At 34.5% G+C, this 20,514-nt stretch overlaps 1 protein-coding gene and 1 long non-coding RNA gene across 16 annotated transcripts in view; one reads left to right on the top strand and one right to left on the bottom strand.

Annotated features, from left to right (window-relative positions):
* CNTN4 (contactin 4) overlaps positions 1-20,514 on the top strand; it is a 917,305-nt gene that overhangs the window by 278,357 nt on the left and 618,434 nt on the right. Inside the window, exon 1 of one of the 13 annotated variants that reach the window (XM_072785325.1) lies at positions 17,366-17,385. The exons of the other annotated variants lie outside the window; for them this stretch is intronic. The gene's annotated coding sequence lies outside the window, so the exon portion shown is untranslated. Of the gene's footprint in view, positions 1-17,365; positions 17,386-20,514 lie in introns of those variants that run through there. 13 annotated transcript variants of the gene reach the window in all.
* LOC140609945 (uncharacterized) overlaps positions 1-20,514 on the bottom strand; it is a 31,815-nt gene that overhangs the window by 6,555 nt on the left and 4,746 nt on the right. For 2 of the 3 annotated variants that reach the window (XR_012011717.1, XR_012011718.1), the window contains exon 2: positions 12,895-12,938. This is a non-coding gene — a long non-coding RNA (uncharacterized lncRNA). Of the gene's footprint in view, positions 1-380; positions 803-12,894; positions 12,939-20,514 lie in introns of those variants that run through there. The other variant, XR_012011716.1, reaches the window with a different exon arrangement.

Genomic DNA, 20,514 nt, shown 5'->3' with positions numbered 1-20,514 from the left:
AAAATCTTTTTTTAAAAAAGCAAAGCTCAGTGCTAGTACAGAAGTTTCTTTTTCCAAAAGAACAGATTCTTAGAAGGATGAGCTCCCACCAGCTGTTGTGGTCATGTGATGATTTCTTACATTGTTTGTATAAAATAGAATAGTTGCTAGTACTTTCATTATTTGAAATATATATAGTGTAAAGCCTACATGCCACAATATGATTTGGGGCTTAAATTCTATGATTACCCATTGCATTAATTTAGGATAAGATAAACAGATGTAATAAATGGACCCAAAATGCATTGACTTAATAAAATAGAATTTTATTTCTCAAGTTCATAAAAATCCAGGATAGGATCCCTGGGTGGCGCAGCGGTTTGGCGCCTGCCTTTGGCCCAGGGCGCGATCCTGGAGACCCTGGATCGAATCCCACATCAGGCTCCCGGTGCATGGAGCCTGCTTCTCCCTCTGCCTGTGTCTCTGCCTCTCTCTCTCTCTCTCTCTCTGTGACTATCATAAATAAATAAAAATTAAAAAAAAATCCAGGATAGTTCTATGTCTAGGAGTATGAGAAGGAGTTGGTCATGTTATCTACATTGTTCTCCAGCGATCAAGGCAGAAAAGGATTTTGCCTCTTCAGCATATGTTTTACAAAATGATCTGGGCATCAGCATTCCAGTCAGTGTGAGGGAAAGAACTTGAAGTAGCTTGTGAGAGGTTTTATGGCACAGGCTTTACTTCCATTCACATTGGTTGGACTTCAGTCACATGGCCTTTTTTGGCTGCATGACAAGCTGGGAAATATCATCTAGATAAAGCCCTGGAAAAAGGGAAAAACGTATCTTGGTGAACAGGCAGAAATCTTTGCTACACGCACTCATTTTTTTCATGTAATATGTTTTAGGACAACCCATTTGTTAGGCATTGTGCTAGGTGCTATGTTTATCATTTCATTGACCTCATGGTGCATCAGAGAAATAGCTAGATAATTTATGTCTTACATGAGGAGAAATGAGTTTAAAGACAAAACTTGGGAACTTGAAACTTCTAGCTTTAGATTTTTTTTTTCTTTTTTCTTTCTTTTTTTTTTTTTTAGAAAGGAAGAGGCACAAATAATCCTGGTAATAGAATTATTTTTTTCTTTTTCTGCCCTTTGAATCTTAGTAGGAGGAGAATTTGCATTGTTGTTATTGGTGTTTTGTAAGAGTGCATCCCTTTATTATTGGATTTAGAGGAATGGAAAATTAATACTACAGTTTCATAAGCTTTCAAATATAAGGTGCTTTATTCAGTCACTGACCATATACTAACAAATTGTCTTTTTGTTGTCATGTAGGTTAAATGAGGGCAGATGCTTGTGCTTCATGTACTTCTCATTAATCATCTAGCACATTTTCTTATACAATAGAGGTATGATATTTGAGCCTTTAAATGGAATCTGGACTAACAATCAAAGCAGCATAAAAGATTGAGACAGTTTTTCTAGTAATTAGATCATATAGTCCATTTTCTTTCTTTTACTTTATTTCTCTTTATTCCTACCACTTTCTTTTACCTCTCCCTTCCTTCTCCTCCTCCTTATTCCATTCTCCTTCCTCTTCTGTTTCCCATCTCCCGTCCCCCCTCCTCTTTTCTCTCCCTTCCTTCCTTCCTTCCTTTCTTCCTTCCTTCCTTCCTTCCTTCCTTCCTTCCTTCCTTCCTTCCTTCCTTCCTTCCTTCCTTCCTTCCTTTCTCTTCCTTCTTTTCCTTCTCTTCTTTCTTATCTCTTCTTCTCTTCCTTCTCTTTCTTTCAACCAAATGGTTGTCAATATGGGTAAAATTCTCTAAGAAGAATGTAGCTCTTTCTGTTGAAGAGGAAAAAATCCTAAGGCTATAAGTTGTATATTCTCTTCTCACTCTGGAGAATAACTTCTGATAGTACCTTGGACAGTTAATTTTATTAATGTTGTTGACCTCAGCATCTTAATCAAAAAAGTTAGGGTGGTGTTTCCAGAGTTTCACAGGTCCCTTTGAGCCTTGTTACAGTAAGGGTTCAGGACAAAATCCCTGTGTCTAATGAGCCACTTTAGCACGTGGATTATTTTGAGCTATAGGCACTTGAGACTGTGTATGCTTAAGAGAAATTTTGTCCCCCCTTAACCACACTTAAGAATCTAAATTCTTTCCCAGAATAAGAGTTATTAGCATAGATGAGTTTTATCTGAATGACCCATCTGTATGACAGGGTTAACACCTAATTACCAAATACCTGCTCTTCTTATCATCCTGTGAAGCACATTCATTTCTCTGAAGTTACAGACCCCTGCCCTCTTCTCTTTGGTTCAGAATGACATATATACCTCATTTTGCCTGATTGTCTTTGGAATTTCTATGTCTGTATGTATTCCCTGTATGTAGGCCTATTAAATTTGATTTTCTCCTATGAATCTGTCTCTTGTCGATTTGATTTTTAATCAAACTAGAAGGACCTGTGAGGGGACAGTTCCTGCTCCCCGACATTACCTAATTGCTACTAAGTATTAATTATTGGTTAGGGGCATAAGATGATGATTATAAAATAAAATATTCAGCTAAAGGGGGTATTATTTATTGTTAAAATCTTATTTTTGAAATCTGACTGCTGGGATTTGCATCTCTCGTCATTACTAGATTAAACTACATGACCTTGGGAAAAATATATAACCTCTCCAAGGTACAATTTCCTCATTAGCTTAAAAATTTGTAGGTTATAAATTTATCAGCATCATAGGGTCATAGTGAGAATTTAATTAGGTACTATCAGTCACATAGTGTAAGTTGTCAAAAAAAAAAAAAAAAGTTGGTCATTTGAAGTAAAAAATGCCATTCCCTTTCCTTATTCCATTGTGTTTTTACTAAAGTTAGGGAAAATGGTATGGGATTTTTCCAAAGTAACTCTTCATTTTTTTAAAGTAAAATTTGGATATTCTCAGTGTATCTCAATGCCCTGGTCATGGCATTAGGGTTTGAATCACTATCATTTCAAGGGTTCTGTTTTTGTCTTATGATTCTTTTTTTTTTTTTTTTTTTTTTAGATTTTAGTTATTCATGAAAGACACAGAGAGAGAGGGAGAGAGGCAGAGACATAGGCAGAGGGAGAAGCAGGCTTCCCACAAGGAGCCTGATGGGGGACTCAAGCTAGATGTGGGACTAGATCCTGGATTCTGGGATCTGGACCTGAGCTGAAGGCAGATGCTTAACTGCTTTAGCCATCTAGGCGTCCCTCTCTTATGATTCTTTAGGTCGTTTGGGTATAATATTAAAGAGCCCTAAGATCAGATGTTGAAGATTGGAGGCAGGAAGAAAATGAAATGAATCTATTTTACATTTATATAGCTCTGTGGAACAGGTGAGATTTGGTATTAATTTGAATAGTAATGATGCTTACCACTCTTGCTGCACCCTATATTTTCAGAACAGTTTTCAAACTTTAATTAGTTTACCTGAACATCACTTTGGTGGGCCAAGCAAATATTCTCACCTTATAACTGTGGACATGTAGCAAAATAGCCAATTTACCTGAGTCACTTAGTACAATGTCTATTACCAAATTAAGGACCAGGATTTGACTTGCTAATCCTGCTTGCTTTGTGGTTTTTATTTATTTTTCTGTTCTTACCTTAATTGACATTAGACCAAATAACTTGCTCTTTAGATTTTAGTAATCCCATCTACAAAATGGGAGATCTGAAAAGAGAATAGGGAAACTAGACATTTCTTTCTAACTTCAAAGATTTCTAGCAATTTTGTGATTTCTGGATTTCTCATTTAAAATTTCTGATTTAAAATTGTGTTTCTGCTCTATTGAATTCATTGCTGTTGTATTCTGGAATCCTGAGTACTATTTTAGAATTTTTTTTAACCTTGCCTTTGCTTTCTTTTCTGGAGAGAGACAAGCCCCAATATTTTCTCTTTCATAATTTGTTTCTTGGCTAGACATGGGAAATGACCTTCCTCATTTAGGTCTCTTAGATCTTACTGTTGAGAGGTCTTGGGAACACAATTTAAACTCTTGGAACTATACTTTTCTGTAATATGGGATTAGTAAATCTGAAATACATGGTTATTCTGAGAATTACATGACAAAAATATGTTAAAATGCTTAGGAGAGTGTGTGGCACATAATACATAATAGTCACTTTTTTCTTCGTCTGTAGATTAGAATGGACATTTGAAGACAAATTTATTTTATACCAGTTAAAATACATGTTTTTAAATTATTTGAGAATCATCTCCATCCTTTAACAGAGGCTTAACTATAGTACATTTTGATTATGTAACTCAAGACATTATGCTCTCCTTATAAAATACTGTGTATTTTGAAAAAGATACTTATTTTGGAAATTGGAAATATTCAGAAAACATATAGTATGGTATTTTTTGCCAAGACTTTGAAATTTTCCTAGCAAAGGAGCTTATTTTGAGATCAAATGGTCTCTTTAGAGTTGCATAAAAAATTTAAAAATATATAATTTCAAACTGGCAAGAAAGTTTATTGTTTTTTGTACATCTTATGGCAAAGATATTGGAAATCAGGGCACAAAGCCAATTTCTCTCACATACACAAAATAATTTGGGTTGCCCATGGAGATAATATATATGTGACTCTGTGATTTCCCCTAGAGGCATGTTAAACCTGGACCACTCCATAGCTTTCTATATGAAACCCAATATATCCTCATTATCAATGGCTTAACTTTCTTTTCTTTTTGTGTTATGTTGATTTGTTAATCTGAGTTTAGATTTCTTACTCTCGGTATTTTTCAGGCTTCACTGTAATCAGTAGAACAGGAATACTTACTAAGATATACTTCCTCCTGTCTAAAAGTCTTATATTGAATCTCTGTTCTGTGCATTTAAGTGATTGTTATCTAAATTAGAATCACTGGTGCATTAGAACCAAAAGTAAGGATGCTTTTCCTTGCTTCTAGATTAGGCACTTTCTAAAATGTGTTGATATAACACTAATGTTGAGTTATACTCAAGTGTACAGTGCAAGAACCATAGCATCATGTGACAGAGCTAAAGAATTCTAGGTTGAAAGCTAGATAAATTGCTTCATTGACAATTGAAACTCTTACTAGACTTGACATTAATTTTGAAAGTCCAAGAAGGAAATTATTACATAGTATTTTCCAGATTTATATGATCACAGACCTGAACTCACAAGATAATGATAATCTTATCAAATTATGGAGCATGTGAATCCTCTTTATAATATCCTTGCTGTGTACTTGTCCAACTTCTGTTTAAATGTCTGCAGTAATGAGTAACCACTTACTATTATAATGATGATGTTAATGAACATGATAATGACAGTAGCTAAATACTGCTTTCTTCATGCTTTCTATGCACAATTTATTAACTTTTTTAAACCTCCCACAACTCTTTACATAGATACTATTTATTTTCCCCATTCCACGTTTGAAGAAACTGAGTCTTGAGTAAGTAAACTGTCCCAGCCAACATAGCAGAGATGGAGCTAAATCTGTATTTTGATTCTATAGTATCTTGTCCCAAGCTCATGAATTTAATCACAACACTATATTTTCTTTCTATATGTATGCATGCATTATAGCCATTTGATAACTCTGATTTACTGTGATGGCTTAATAATTAAAAATATATTCACATCCTTAATTCATCAATTGGAAAAATTGTTGATGGTTCCTGAAGTCTGGTTTGAGAATGAGAATAAGATCAGGGCTTGAGGGCAGATCCAGTAAGATAATACATTGATTTTAGAGCCCAGAGCTCTGTCACATATAAAGGCTCAGTAAACATTAGCCAAAATCATTATTGTTAGCATTGTTATTAATAAAATATTTAAAAAGGCGATACTAAACATATGCCCTGGTGTACTGAGTGACGTACACAAGTTTGGTAATTCTTAGCACCTGGAGGGTGAGGACTGAGAACCTTCTGTAGTCCAATAGTGGTGTGCTTCCATTCAGGTTTTCCTCTTGCCTCTTCCAAAGTAACATAATTACTTGGAGCACTTAAATTTTTTCATTAGATTAAATTAAATTAGGTGGGGGGAGAGAGAGAGGGAAAACGAATAATCTTACTGTTTAGATTTTATGTCAGAGAATGCCAAGCACAGACATATTTATTATGCTTATTAAAAATTTTTTTTAATACAGTGGGTTGGGAAATCATGAGTTGGTCATAAACAAATCTAAAGTCAGAATAAAGTGGGGGATCCCTGGGTGGCTCAGTGGTTTAGCGCCTGCCTTTGGCCCAGGGCGTGATCCTGGAGTCCCGGGCTCGAGTCCCACAACAGGCTCCCGGCATGGAGCCTGCTTCTCCCTCCTCCTGTGTCTCTGCCTCTCTCTCTCTCTCTCTTTCTCTCTCTCTATCATAAATAAATAAATCTTTAAAAAAAAAGAATAAAGAGCAAATTCCCAGCTGAATCAAATCTGAATCAAAGATAGTCCCTTTGTGGAAGTCTCTTGATGCTTCTGAGAGTCAAATAGGACTCATATCTGCCTTACTGTTAGGCGTGGCCTTTCAGGCAGCTCTCACATACAGTTATTTTTTATGGCTCTCACACCAGGAACAACTCAACATATTTTTGTATGTGTACATGCATGCAGTCTATGTTATATGCGTGGTTTCCCAAGTGGAAGGACTAAAGTTTTCCTTTTTCCAAGTTTTTGAGGGTTTGTCTTTCTTTTTTTGCTTGCTTTCCTGCTTTCTTCTTTTCTAGGGCAATTGCCTTAAATCATACTCTTTTTAAAAATATTAGTTCTACATAGCCCCTTTTACCCTGCTCTGAGTTTGAGATCATTTGGCTCCAAAGTAATTGTTGCTTGCTCCACCTCTACTCAGATCCTGATTTCATCTCATGTTTGGCTTATTACTATAGCTTCCAAACTGGTGTCTCTCCTTCTGCTATTGCCTAGAACGAATTGATTATCTTGCTGCAGTCAGAGTAACCTATGGAACGTATAAGGATATGATCATTTCTCTAGCTTAAACCGTAAACTATGCCATTGTCAACAGGATTAACCCCATACTCTTTATGATGTAGAAGAAGTTTGATGATTTAGTGCCTGCCTTATTCCCTAGCCTCATTAACCTACTTTTTAAAATAGTAATATCAAATCATGTACAACTCTGCCAACAACCAATACTGATTAATAATTCTGTGTTTTATTTGTATTAGTCTTTTTTAAAAAATATATTTTATTCATTTATTCATTCATGAGAGACACAGAGACAGAGAGAGGCAGAGACGGGCAGAGGGAGAAGCAGGCTCCATGCAGGGAGCCTGATGTGGGACTCGATCCCCGGTCTCCAGGATCACGCCCTGGGCCAAAGGCAGTGCTAAACCACTGGGCCCTATTTGTATTAGTCTTATTGCCTAGAACAGTCTGTTAGCATATTTAGGGCACAGTCTTTGTTCTTTTCAGCAAAATTTCCTCAATGAGTTTCATGATGTGTTGTCCTGGTAGATGCTTAATTAGTGTTCTAGGGCTGCTATAACAAAGTACCACACACTGAGTGGCTTAAACAACAGAGATCTATTCTGACAGTTCTGGAGGCTAGAATTCCAAAATCAAAGTGTAGACGGGACCATGTATATTTGAAGCCTCTATGTGAGGATCCTCTTCCAGCTTCTGGTAACTGCAGACATACTGTGACTTTTGGGAGAAGAACTTCAGTCTTTGCCTCTGTTTTTTCTTGGCTATATTAAATCTGTGTCTGTGTGTATATCCAGATTTTCCTCTTCTTATAAAGACGCTGTTTATATTACTTTATGGCTCACCCTAATGGCCTCATTTTAACTTGATTACAGCTGCAAAGACCCTATTTCTGATAACAATTACAGATCCTAGAGTCTTAGACTTCAGTATCTCTTTTTTAGGGTTCACAGTTCAAAACATAACAATGCTGAATAAATGTATGTGTGCTCAACTATCACTTCTGAGAAATCATCTTCTATGTTCAAAAGAGAGTTGATCACCCCCACCTCCAATAACTGTAATTACGTATTACTATACCTTGCACATACTATTTATTAATTGTCCTGTCACGATATATTCATATATTTGTGTCAGTGTAGTTAGACCAGGAGTTCCTCAGAAAGGGCTTGTGTAATACTAATCTTCGTATCTCACTGCTTTGCATGGTCCTTGGAAGGGTAAAGCAAATGCTTATTTAACTAAGTCTCTATTTTCATTCTGAGTGAATTATTTTCCTTTTTCCCCTTCAAAATTGCATTGCTGTCTCATCGACCTTTTGCAGTGGCATCAGACTGATCAGGTCCTAACGCTGTAATATGGAGATGTAGGATTTATAGGCTTTTTCTGTGGGCCTATTGTACTATAACCACATTAGACGATAAAGAATGCTTTTACCGTTGGGCCAGTTCATCTAATTAGCAGTATCTCATAACATTCTAATAGTTTGTGGGGATTTTTGAAATTAGTTTAAATAATTGTTTGCAAAGTATGTTTATGTTGCATTTAAAATATTTTTTGGAGGGACGCCTGGGTGGCTCAATGGTTGAATATCTGCCTTTAGCTCAGGTTGTGATCCTAGGGTCCTGGTTTTGAGTCCTGCATCAGGCTCTCTGCAGGGAGCCTGTTTCTCCCTCTACCTATGTCTCTGCCTCTCTCTGTGTATCTCTCCTGGACAAATAAATAAAATCTTTATTTTTTTAAATAAAATCTTTAAAAAATAAACTATTTTTTTGGAAAATGTTTACATTTTTAGCAATGATTTTTGGAAAAATTTATAAAAGGGGGATAACCTGACAGTAAACATTCCACATGCTTGAAGCTAGAAAATTTCTAAGAAGATGTATGAAAATTGCAAAGCTCTTGCTGTTTTTTGCTTTCCCTAAAAAAGCTGAGGGCTAAGGACATATTTTCCTTTTTAGAAACAAAAAGAAAATTTATCTCAATAAATAATTCATTAAATAATATGTATCCCTTTTAAACATTGTTTGGGGTGGGTTATAACTAAAACCCATAAATAGGATAGTAAAACATAAACTGAGAATTCAAAGATTACATTGAGTATAGGATATAATTAATATAAGTATTTGAAATAAGAAGTAATGACAACTGAGCATTTACTTTAAAGATTACTGGTGGTTGGTATAGGAGAAAGCTAAGATTTAGAGGAATCATTTAGGTAGCAAATCCATGAGTAGTTCCCTTTGTCTTTCTCCCCATCTGCATCTTTATTTCATCTTTATTCCGATTTTGATACAATCCATTTTTTGTTATATGTCTTTTAAAAATGCTTTTGGTAATCTAAGAACTGTGGTTCTACTAGTCTGTGGCAGTAATAGCTTGACAAAGAGTTTACAAATCACTTTTAAAATGTTAACCTGACAAATTATTTCCATTTTTCTCAAGGCAAATCTTTATTAAAAGTGAAAAGAAAATCATTTAAAAATAAAGTTGGCATATCGGGTGCCTGGGTAGCTCAGTCCATGAAACATGTGACTTCAGCTCAGGTCATGATCTCAGGGGCCTGGGAATCCCTGAATAGCAGGGAATCTGCTTTTCCTTCGCTCTTTGTCCCTCCGCTCTGCTTATGCTGGTGCTTGCTTGCCATCTCTCTCTCTCTCTTTCTCAAATAAAGAAATAAAAATCTTTATTAAAAGAATAAGAAAAATAAAATTGCCATAGAAGATTGCTGCTACTGTGAATTTATTTTTTATCAAAGGAAAAGTGATTTCTGCTTTTCACTTTGACTATGATGTCTAAATAATAATAATAATAATAATAATAATAATAATGGTATCTTCTTCCATTTTAAGTATTTGATTTTTACTGAATAAGAAACTTGGCTAAGTTATTATTTGATAGATAGGTAGAAGATATATGTAATAATGGCAAATATGTAAAACATTATAAAAATTATGAAGAATTTAATTATAAAGGTAAAGGTAGATAGCTGGAAAAATTTTACTTTTATTTTTATTTCTAAGCTCATATCCAAAAGCCATTTTTCAAAAATGATTCTCTTGTTTTGTTTTGCTATTTGTCCTGTGAGAGTTGTGATACTAGTTTTAAGGAATACACTCCATTATTCTTCATTATTTCTTATGTTCCACCCATTATATCTGAACTATGTGTATCATCAGAAGGCAGAAAACAAAGAGCTGGTCTTCTCAAGAACAAAGTGTGAACCAAATCGATTTTAAAATAACACTGTGCCATGCAAGCTGTGCGGTTCTAGAAGAGTACAATCAGCTTCTCTGAAAACATGGTTAAAATAATACTTAGGATCCATCATTTTTGGTTTCTATGTAATGAAAATGTGGTGTCACTAAGTGTGTTATTATGATTTTGAAAAAGTCTTTTATTGTAAATGTAATAACCAGTAGAGTTAATTTTTAAAAAATGAAGTTTAACAAATGATATCTTAGAAAACAATTATTTATATTTTCTCTGCAAAAGGTACTTACAATGGAGAGTTAAATGCTGTAAATATTTTTGATGACTCTGATTAAGGTTGGGTTAAAAATTTCTAGGTATTATTATTACCATAATATCCTACATACATATGGTTAATCTGTCTCTCATAATGGAATGTTCTAGATACAAAAAAAGTGCTTAAAAAGTAGGTGCACCAGAACTGTTTTTTATTGCAACCAATGCATTGATATTCTCAATGGATGAAAAGTTGAGGTTTGGATCCTAGGATTACAAACAGATGAGCCCACCTGTCATCTCTACTTAAGCTCTTGCTACACTCAACAATTCATTATCCAAGGAGAAACTACACTATTTCACTTTTTGACTTGCTTTCAAAATAAATTCCAAACTCTACAGTGTGGCCTCTGTAGTCTTAACATTATTGGAAAACTGCCTAACCAATCTGATTTTAACTCTTGCCTCTCATTTTTGCCTATTGAACTTCCTGTTCTCAGTGAAAAATACTCTTCCTCTTTAATATATATTCACTTGACTGGAGTCTCTATTTTGTTTTCAGAGTAAACATTTACCTCCTCTATTTGCCCTATCTGTCTGTATTGTAAACCCAAAAGTCTCACTGTGTTTTTCTGATAGCACTACTGAAATTTATATATTTATTCTTGGTTTGTTCATTTTTCCCCCTCCTTGACTATCTTTCTCTTTCCTCTCTCGCTCTCCCTTTCCCCCCCTTTTATTGTGATCTACCTTCCTTTACTAAATGGGCATTCCAAGAGAGAATGGCCCTAAACTGTCTCCTTCATTGACGTATCTCCATGGCCTAGAAAGGGAAAAATACAAACTTTATAGTGAACAAACATGATGGTTACCACCTTAATCAAGTGATCAAAGTTATTTTGATCAGTAATGTAACAAGTCAACATTATGTGTCTTTGAGAGGTCCCACTGAGAAGGAGACAAAAAAAGTTCACTAAAGAATCTAATTATGAGGAAATAGCAGACAAATCCAGATTTTACAAAATAATTATCCATAATACTCAGACTTCAATGCAATAAGCAAGAGATTTAGAAATTGTTCCAGATTAAATGAGACTAAAGAGACCTGTCAGATACATGGAATATATGGTTTGAGATTTGCTTTTGTTCTCAAGGACATAAGTGGTATGTTTAGAGAAATCTGAATAAGAGCTTTAGGTTAGATAGCAGTACTATATAAATGGTTATTTCTGTATTTTGAAGTACAAATGTGATTATGTAAGAATATCTTTGCTTTTAAGAAAAACAAAATTATTTAGAGTTAAATGTTATGTCTACAGCTTATTGTCAGTGAGTTCATAAAAATGTGTGTGTGTGTGTTTATAGAGAGACAGAACAGAATTTATGGGAAAAATGTAGTAAAATTTGGGCAATCTCAGGGAATTTGAGGATACACTGCTTCTTTATACTATTATGGCAACATTTTTGTAAATGTGGAATTATCAAAATTTTAAGTACAGAAAAATGCATCTAGTTAAAGCTTCTATCTATATAATCAGAGAACAAAAGAGACACAAAGAAGGAATTTCCGATACTGACACACCTTAAATAAAAATCTTAAGTATGCTTAAGAGAACACATGATATAACATTAATGTTCTATTTATTTATAAACTAGATTGATGTGACAACCAGAGACTTCTATTTTTTCCTGTTGAAATTATTGTAGGTTGTCTGTTGAGCTTATGGGCTCTATTCAAGAGTAACATACACATTAAATATTTTCCATGCAGTTTGTGATTAATAAATAACCTAAACAGGATTCAGAGTTGTTGTTTCCACTCCCCTCCCACCTGCTTCCCTTGATATAAAATAATGTTTGGGGAATAGTTTTATAAAGGAACAAAATAATGCTGGACATATAACTGAGACTCCATCAACCGGCTTCAATTTCTAAATAATCATATTTTATGTATTTCTTGGACTGGAATATTTTGCTCAGAGAGTTACTGAACTTCTAAATAGCATGAACTCCAAAAAGGCATTTATTTCTTCCAGAAGATATATTATTCTTTAAGTACATTTTTTAGGTTATAAAATAAAAGACGCTAAACAGAATTCATAATGGTTATTATCTGGCTTAAAATTCTAATAACAGGTGTTTCTTACAGATTTTGAATAACTGAACTGTAATATGGGAGCCAGATTTCATTTATAATGGGCTCAATATTGACCTTCCCTGCCACACTACTTGTGGGTATCATGCTAACATGATAAAATAGCTAGCACTGGAGGAATACCTTTGTTTATAGGGTTGGATACCTGCCATATCTTCAAATATAACAGCCAACATCCCATCTAAAATTACTGAAGCATAGACATGAAACAGAGTGTGTAATAAGAGTATGTTAGAATCATTTAGTGTGTGCTTATTTTATGCTCATTCAACTCCTTGTTTCCTGATTATATCCATGGTATCTCCCTTTATGACCATTTTTACAATTGCATTATCTCAGCCTTACCTGGGTGAAAGACATCATCAAGTGCAGTTTACAAATGGTGAGCCCTAGGAAAAATGTGAAAACTTTGGTGTTATATGAAGAATACAGCAAAGTAACTGTCAAGGTCATAGAGCTAGAAGAGCACAAAATGAAGTACAACCTCAAGCTTCCTAACCCATGTTCCTGTTCCACATCTCATACATGATCCTCAAAGGACATATATATCAGAGGCAATTGAACCTCATTTGGTGGATGGTCTAGAATGTGGTATGATAAAGGACAAGGGATCTTCACATGTGATACTTTAGTAGATTGAGAAAGATAACTGGTTGCAAAAGCATCATATGGGACTTCTTTGCATGATTCCCACAAGGCTTTTGAGCTTGGGACTGCTTCTTTCAGGAACTAATTGATGAGAATGAAAGATCACTTCTGATCATAAAACCTTTAGTAGCTAGTCTTTTCATTGATCTTGTGACCCATGAGAGCTTAATCTTAATGTAAAGATTTGATCCACCAGTTCTGAAAAAGTGGGTGTAAAGCCCCTTACATAGGTTTTCAGTCTGCTCATTAGGTGGATCAGGCATGGTTTATAGCATCAAGTAGTTGGAGTAAGTTTTCTTTCAGCTTGTTTAAACCAATATGTGAATGTCATTATGTCTGCTTTTATGGCGCTCAGAATAGAACTGAGTGTTCTCCAAATTGTACCCTGCTAGCAATACCCAGCTAAGAAAAATGTTGCTTCATTACCACAAATCAAATTCTACCAGTTGTTTTTCAGCCTTCCCAGATCTATTTGGCTATTTTACCTAAGGACAGGTTGATGTAAAGAAGTAGAAACACATCACTTTATTCCCATGTGGGGATTTCTCTTCAGGAAATCTATAATCAGCTCTTCCCTCCTAGAGATTTGACAGTTTGATACATACATAGCTGCTTCTTTTTCCCCTTTATGACCTCCAACACCTCCTTTGGAAACTCTTCGCAGCACCTTCATATTCATCAAATCCTGCTCATCAAATATCACTTGTTGGTTTACTACTTATTAGATGTATTAGTGTCTGATTATAAATATAGACTTTCTTCATCACCTAGGAGACATGAAGTTGATTCCCTGTAGCCTCTCTTTCTGGACCTTCTAACTTATCCACTGTGTAAATTTGCGAGGGCTGCTGTAATAAAATACTACAAAGTAGGTGGCTTAAAACACAGAAACTTGTTTTTTCAGTTTTGGAGTCTAGAAAACCTAGATTAAGGTGTCAGCAGGTTAGTTCCTTCTGAGAGCTGTGAGTGAATCTTTTTTATTTCATTCTTCTATCTTCTGGTAGACAACTTGTAATCTTCAGAAGTCCTGAGCTTGTAGATCTCTGTCTTCATTTTCATATTGATATCTTCCCTTTGTACCTGTGTCTGTCTCTAAATTTACCCTTTTATAAGGACAGTAGTCCTAGGATTAAGTCACAACCTAATGATTATCTTAACTACTTTTATCTGAAACACCAATTTTCAAATAAGGTCACAATCTGAGATACTGGGAGTTAAGACTTCAACATATGGATTTTTCGGGTGACACAATTCAATCCATAGCATCTATTGTCTTTATACAAACTCTCGAGGCTCTTTCAACCTGCTAATCATGTATGACAGATACTAATCAGTCACTCTTTTTGACACATTTTTATTTTTTCATAGACTTATATGAATTATATTTATTTTTGTGTTTATTCTACCATACTTAGGTAGATAAATGGAAGTATCTTTATCAGCAGATAAACAATTAATAAAATAATCTACACTACACTGTGTGTGCTAATGGGTCTGCCTTACTCTGAGATTATATAAAGTGAAATGATATGGAACATTTCAAATCACATTGCCTTTTTGTCTATTATTATCTTTATATAAAGATAATACAGATAGTTATTAAGTGTTATCTTCATCATCATTGAAACTCACAGGTGATAAATGATATACCTGAACAGATCAGGTGAAAGATAGGAAAGAATCACCGTAAGTCCATTAAATCACTCAAAGAAAATAATTATTGTAAACCAACATCATTTTTAGATTGAGTAGTATGGTCACAAGTTTTACTATCTTCTCACCATCACTGCTCTCAATTAGTTCAGATAAGTTCCATAACAATTGTGTATTTTAATCCTTATAACAACCCTGAAAGAATCCTCCTATACTAATTTTACAAATAAGAAAAGCAAGACTCAAGACTTGAATTTACAGGTTTATATTTGGATATTTATATTCCAGTCTATCTTAATCCAACACCTAGCAATGAAAGCTAAATTCTTAGGTATGCTAAAGAGCATGAGTTTGCAAAGAAAGTATCACTTCGTATGCAGAGGAAGTAATATTTTAATATTGAGAATGAAAAAAAAGCCCTAAAGGCAGAGTATCATCAAACCCAAATAAAGGGGGCCTCTAGAGGATAAGTTAGCATCATTTGGGTTTTCGTGTTAACAGGAGCAATATTTGATAATAGAGGCAGTGGCTAGACCTAGCTGAATGAAAAGATAGTGTTTTGTAGGTGCTTTTTGTAGATGCATTATTTCAAAGACCATTAAGGCTTAGTCTTATGTGGAAAGTCTTTTTCTTTACTTTTCTCCCCAAGTCAGACTACTTTATTAATTATTAATGAATATTGAGCCTTAAGCCAATAAGCAAATTAAACAAGTGCTCAACATCATGTTATAAGAGAAATGAAAGTTAAAACTATGACATACCATCAGATACCCATTAAATAGTCAAAATGAAGGAGATTGACAGCAACAAGTATTGGCAAGGATATGGAGCAAGGATAAATCTCTTGTATTATAGGTGGGAATCTGAAATGTTACTGTTACTTTGGAAAATAGTTCTACAGTTTCATTAAAAGTTAAAATGAATCCTACCCTATGACCTAATAATTGTGTTTACATACAAGGGAATTTATCCAAGAAAAATAAAAACATGTCCACCTAGGGCTTTGTATTACTCAGTTTATAGCAGCTTGATTTATAATCACAAAAAACTGGCAACAGCCTAGGTTGTCTCTCAATAGAATAGGTAAGTAAATAATGGCATGTTCACAGAGTGGAATACCATTCAAAAACAAAAAAAGCAGCAACATGAATGAATCTCAAAACATGTTAAGTGAAAAAAGCCAAACAAAAAAAAAAATGCATTGTGTGTGATTCCACTGAAGTAGAACATTGGAATAAGCAACATAATCCACAATGTAAGGAATCACTTCCTTTGAGGATGTTGACTAAGGAATACAAGGGATTTTTTTGGCATCATGAAAATATTCTGTGAATGTCCTTGATAGGATAGTGGACTGAAATCTAGGTTTCAGATCTGTGCAGTTTGGTAAGTAAATTCTTCCTCAGTAAAAATGGCCTTCAAAATGATTAAACCTTACAGATCATGGGTAACTTACTCATAGAAGAAATTGGTCTGTGTGAGTTATTGTATATGTCTAAGTACTCATGTGCGAATGAACACATAAACATATTGCCACACACAGCACATGTACAGCGACTGGCCCAAACTGATCTGTTACCATGTATGAAGAGTACTGAGATACAGGGTAGATGTAAATTGAAATATTTTCTCAGAAATCCTGTTAAAGGCCACTTTTTAGAAACAGTGAGGTGAAATCCTCCCTCTTTGTTGTCCAAAGTGCCCCTCAAATTGAGTTTGCTACCTACTCCCCCAAACTTCTGCATCCTGTACTTTTTTCCCTGGTCATCCTCACTAGCCAGATGCTCATTCAAAATGATAATGTTATCCCTTTGTATGAACTGTGCTCAACGAGAGAGAAACTCCCATGATGCCATGACAAACCCAGCTTGTGCAAAGGCAGTACTAATTTTAAAACTTCAAGTGTTATGTCTGGGATTTTTTTTTTTTTTTATTAACCTCTCCTAGAACTCTTCTGTGCTGTCATACATAAATCAGAGAATTATGAAAGAACTAGTCAAAGTGGCTGTTTCCTTCTAAGGCTGTAATTTGGCTCCATGAATTATTAATTATCAGACTGGTATGGCATCAGATCCTCAGAATTCAATATAAATGTAAAAGGCACACCTTATCAGTTAGAATCTAAGGAGCTTAAGTAATATAATTCTTACCATTTATTGCTCTGTGGTATGTTAAAGGGATTTGGAATATTCAACCCACGGAACTTTCTGAAATAAAATACCAAGTAAAGAAGGTTTCTTTTCTCTTTTCTTTTTTTTTTTTTTTTTTGGTTAGTAGATTTGAAATTCAGTATAAGGAAGCAGATGTGGATTACTTCAAGGGTTTTGATTGTTCTGAAGGTTGGAGTTGTTTCCTAGATGCTGAAGCAAATAACAGGACATGTAAAAGACTGTGGTTGAAGAAAACTGTCTGAATGTAAAGCTTTGGAACATCTTGCATCTTTGCTGCTGTTAAGGAGGAAATAAATAATGCACCAAGGATTGAAGTTATGCTAAATATAAGTTCAGTGTTTGTTGAAAGCAGACATCTGATATAGTAAGTATGTTATTTTTCATATACAAATTACAGCTCTTCAAAGAAACAAGAACTAAGAATATATGGTCCTTTTTGTTTTTTGCTGAGATACTTAGCTTTAATACTTGATGAAGACTTCCAGTCTTCATTGGTTCTGTCTTTAATATATAATGCCATTTATTTTAAAACCTTCTGCAGAAAAATATAGGACCTTAAATTCTGTTCTTTTTTGCAAACACAAGATTAGTCTCATCCATGTGTAGGACTTTGTTGTTTTTTTTTTAGCAATTTCTAAATATTTTAGAAGTGTGATACACACACACACATATACACACATATCTGCCTCTATAAAATTTAGACAACACTTAACTAATATTACAAATGCCATACTGCTCAACATTGCAATTTAAAGAAGAAAATTACACTAAAGCTCTGATCTAATGATTTTGAATTGGTGGTTTACAATATAATTCTAATATAGTAGAAATATATGTTGTGGTTAGCTATGCTAAAATAAATGTATTATGCTTCACTAGCTTAGCCATTCAAGAGATTATTTTAGAAATAATTATTTGCTAAATCTCTGCAAACTTACTATTAATAGAAATTTCAGTAGCTTTATTACTTTGTCTTCTCTTCAGTGATCTGTTTGACTTAAATTGAAATAGACTACTTTAAAAAAATAATTCTATTCTGTAGGGTTGCATTTGGTATAGGAAAATAGATAGTAAATTCATTCTGTAAAAATGACTAAATGTGAAAATTACCTGGGAGGTAAAAATACCTTGATTATGCTCTGTTGCTTCTCTGTAGCAGTTTTAACAAATTGACAAGTTAAAAATTTGCTTGAATCCTATTTTGACATTCAAGTATTAAAAATAGAGATGGTTTTCTTTTTAGGCCAGAGAGGCCATGCTATCACCCATAGCACTTCAAAGGTAAATGACAGTGCATCATAAATCATGAGAACTCTTATAATTAAATGTGCTTGAATGATACCATATGTATCTAAAGAGTTTCCTGAAGAGGCCATACCACACAATTGTATGGTAGATTAAAATAACAAAAACAAAATGATGTTTCTCCTTCAGGGTGAAGTAATTCATTTTCTATTTTATTTGATTTTATTTTGTTTTATTTTATTTTATTTTATTTTTTTTTTTTCATTTTCTATTTTAAATAAATTATTTTATGTATGTAAAATTAGGAGCGGAAATGCATCAGAATGACAATTACATGAATTGCTTCATTGTTTAATAGGCTACTTTTTTTTTTTTTTTTAAGATTTTATTTATTCATGAGAGACAGAGAAAGAGAGGGAGGCAGAGACAGGCAGAGGGAGAAGCAGGCTCCATGCAGAGTGCCCAACAGGACTAGATCCCTGGAGTCCAGGATCAGGCCCTGGCTGAAGGCGGTGCTAAACTGCTGAGCCTGGGCAGCCCAGGTGGCTCAGTGATTTAGCACCGCCTCAGTCCAGGGCCTGATCCTGGAGATTTGGGATTGAGTCCCACATTGGGCTCCCTGCATAGAGTCTGCTTCTCCCTCTGCCTGTGTCTTTGTCTGTCTGTCTGTCTCTCTCTCTCTCTCTCTCTCTCTCTCTCTTTCTCTCTCTGTCTCTATGAATACATAAATAAAATGTTAAAAAAAAAAAGCTGCTGAGCCAACCACTGAGCTGCCCCAATAAGCTACTATTTTAGACTAATTTATGCTACTGGCCATCAACTATCATTAAAAAATTGATTTTTTTCCTGACTTTATCTTCAGTATGAGAAGTTGACCCTTTATATTGTCAGGAAAGGGTGGAAACTGTATAGAAATAGTTTTATGGTAATATGTTGTCTATAATATATAAGATTGTGGTATATAAAGTTTGCTTTGGTTCAATAATAAAACAAAACTTTCTTCATAACTAATGTATTTCCAAGATACAGGTTTTGTACCATGTTTCTTGGGCAGCATATTTCTAGAACTCAAGAGTGACCTGAAACTCTTAGAAATAAAATTGGGTCTGGATTTGATCACACGTGATAGGCTGGCTCATGCTCCTTTTAACTTTGTTAACCAAATCTGACCCCCTACCTTCAGTTTTACCAGTAGTTTGATTATATATTTGGATTTTCAATGAAACTATAGAATATAGGGGTCAGGCTTTTTCATGGGTCAGTTTTTTAGGTGAATCTTAAGTTTTCAGTTATCCAATGAAAAATGGTAAGTTTAAAGTCTCTAACAACTTAGGAGCAGGACAGCCTTTTGGAGAAAAGCAGTATGCACAGAGCATCCTTTGGCCAACCCAGACATTATTCTATTAAAGAGCTATTGAACTAGGGAAGAAAAAAGTATCCTTTTGGTTGGAGTCCCTGCTGTTCCTGCCCCTTATTTGTGTCAGTTTTTCTGGGATCACTTTCTGTTCTTATTTGCCCTTGCGCTGGGTTAGTCTATAGGGTTGGTCTCTAGATTTCATATATCTGGCCCTATTAAGCCATGATAAGCATTTTAAGCTTGCTCACTTGCTATACCTTGTGTGATGCCTTCTTTAAGTCTTGTTTTATTTGTATAAGGCTTGAGCCTTATAACCATTGAGCCATTGTAACTTTTGTGACCACAGTTTCAAGACAGTTCTTCTGTAGTAGATGATTTTTTTAAAAAAGAAGAGATATCTTAGGATCCATTTGTAATTTCAGCCTGTTGTGAGATAAAGCTGATTTTGAAAATAAGTGATTGCTACTTTCTAGCAGTTACTAGTTCCCTAAGTTCTCTTAGACTTTGTCTTTCCCTATTTGTAAATGAAGATTTTAATACTACTTACCTAATTTGATTATTGAGAAAATTGAAGGAAATAATGCATGTAAAATACTTAGTGCTTGGTTTGCGTGTAGCAAATGCTCAATAAATTTATTACTGCCTTTACCTAAAGTTCCATCAGCATGGTATATACTTTTCTAAAAATCACTGCAATTAATTCTAGTTTGGGTTAGTAAGGGATTTGGTCAATTATATGGATTCCAAGTAGGGCAACCATGAATCTTATTTAAATGTATATTTATTTTTAATGAAGAGTAAAAATCAAATGGTTTCTGACATTACCAACTCACCACATAATCATGCTGTGGTAGAAATCCACTTGTAAAGAGTAGCCTCCCATTTTTCTTC

This window comes from Canis lupus, chromosome 19, assembly GCF_048164855.1.
Source record: "Canis lupus baileyi chromosome 19, mCanLup2.hap1, whole genome shotgun sequence".
In the NCBI taxonomy this organism is placed as follows: domain Eukaryota; kingdom Metazoa; phylum Chordata; class Mammalia; order Carnivora; family Canidae; genus Canis; species Canis lupus.
Note: the sequence above shows the minus strand (reverse complement) of the source record. Positions and strands in the feature narration are given on the sequence as shown.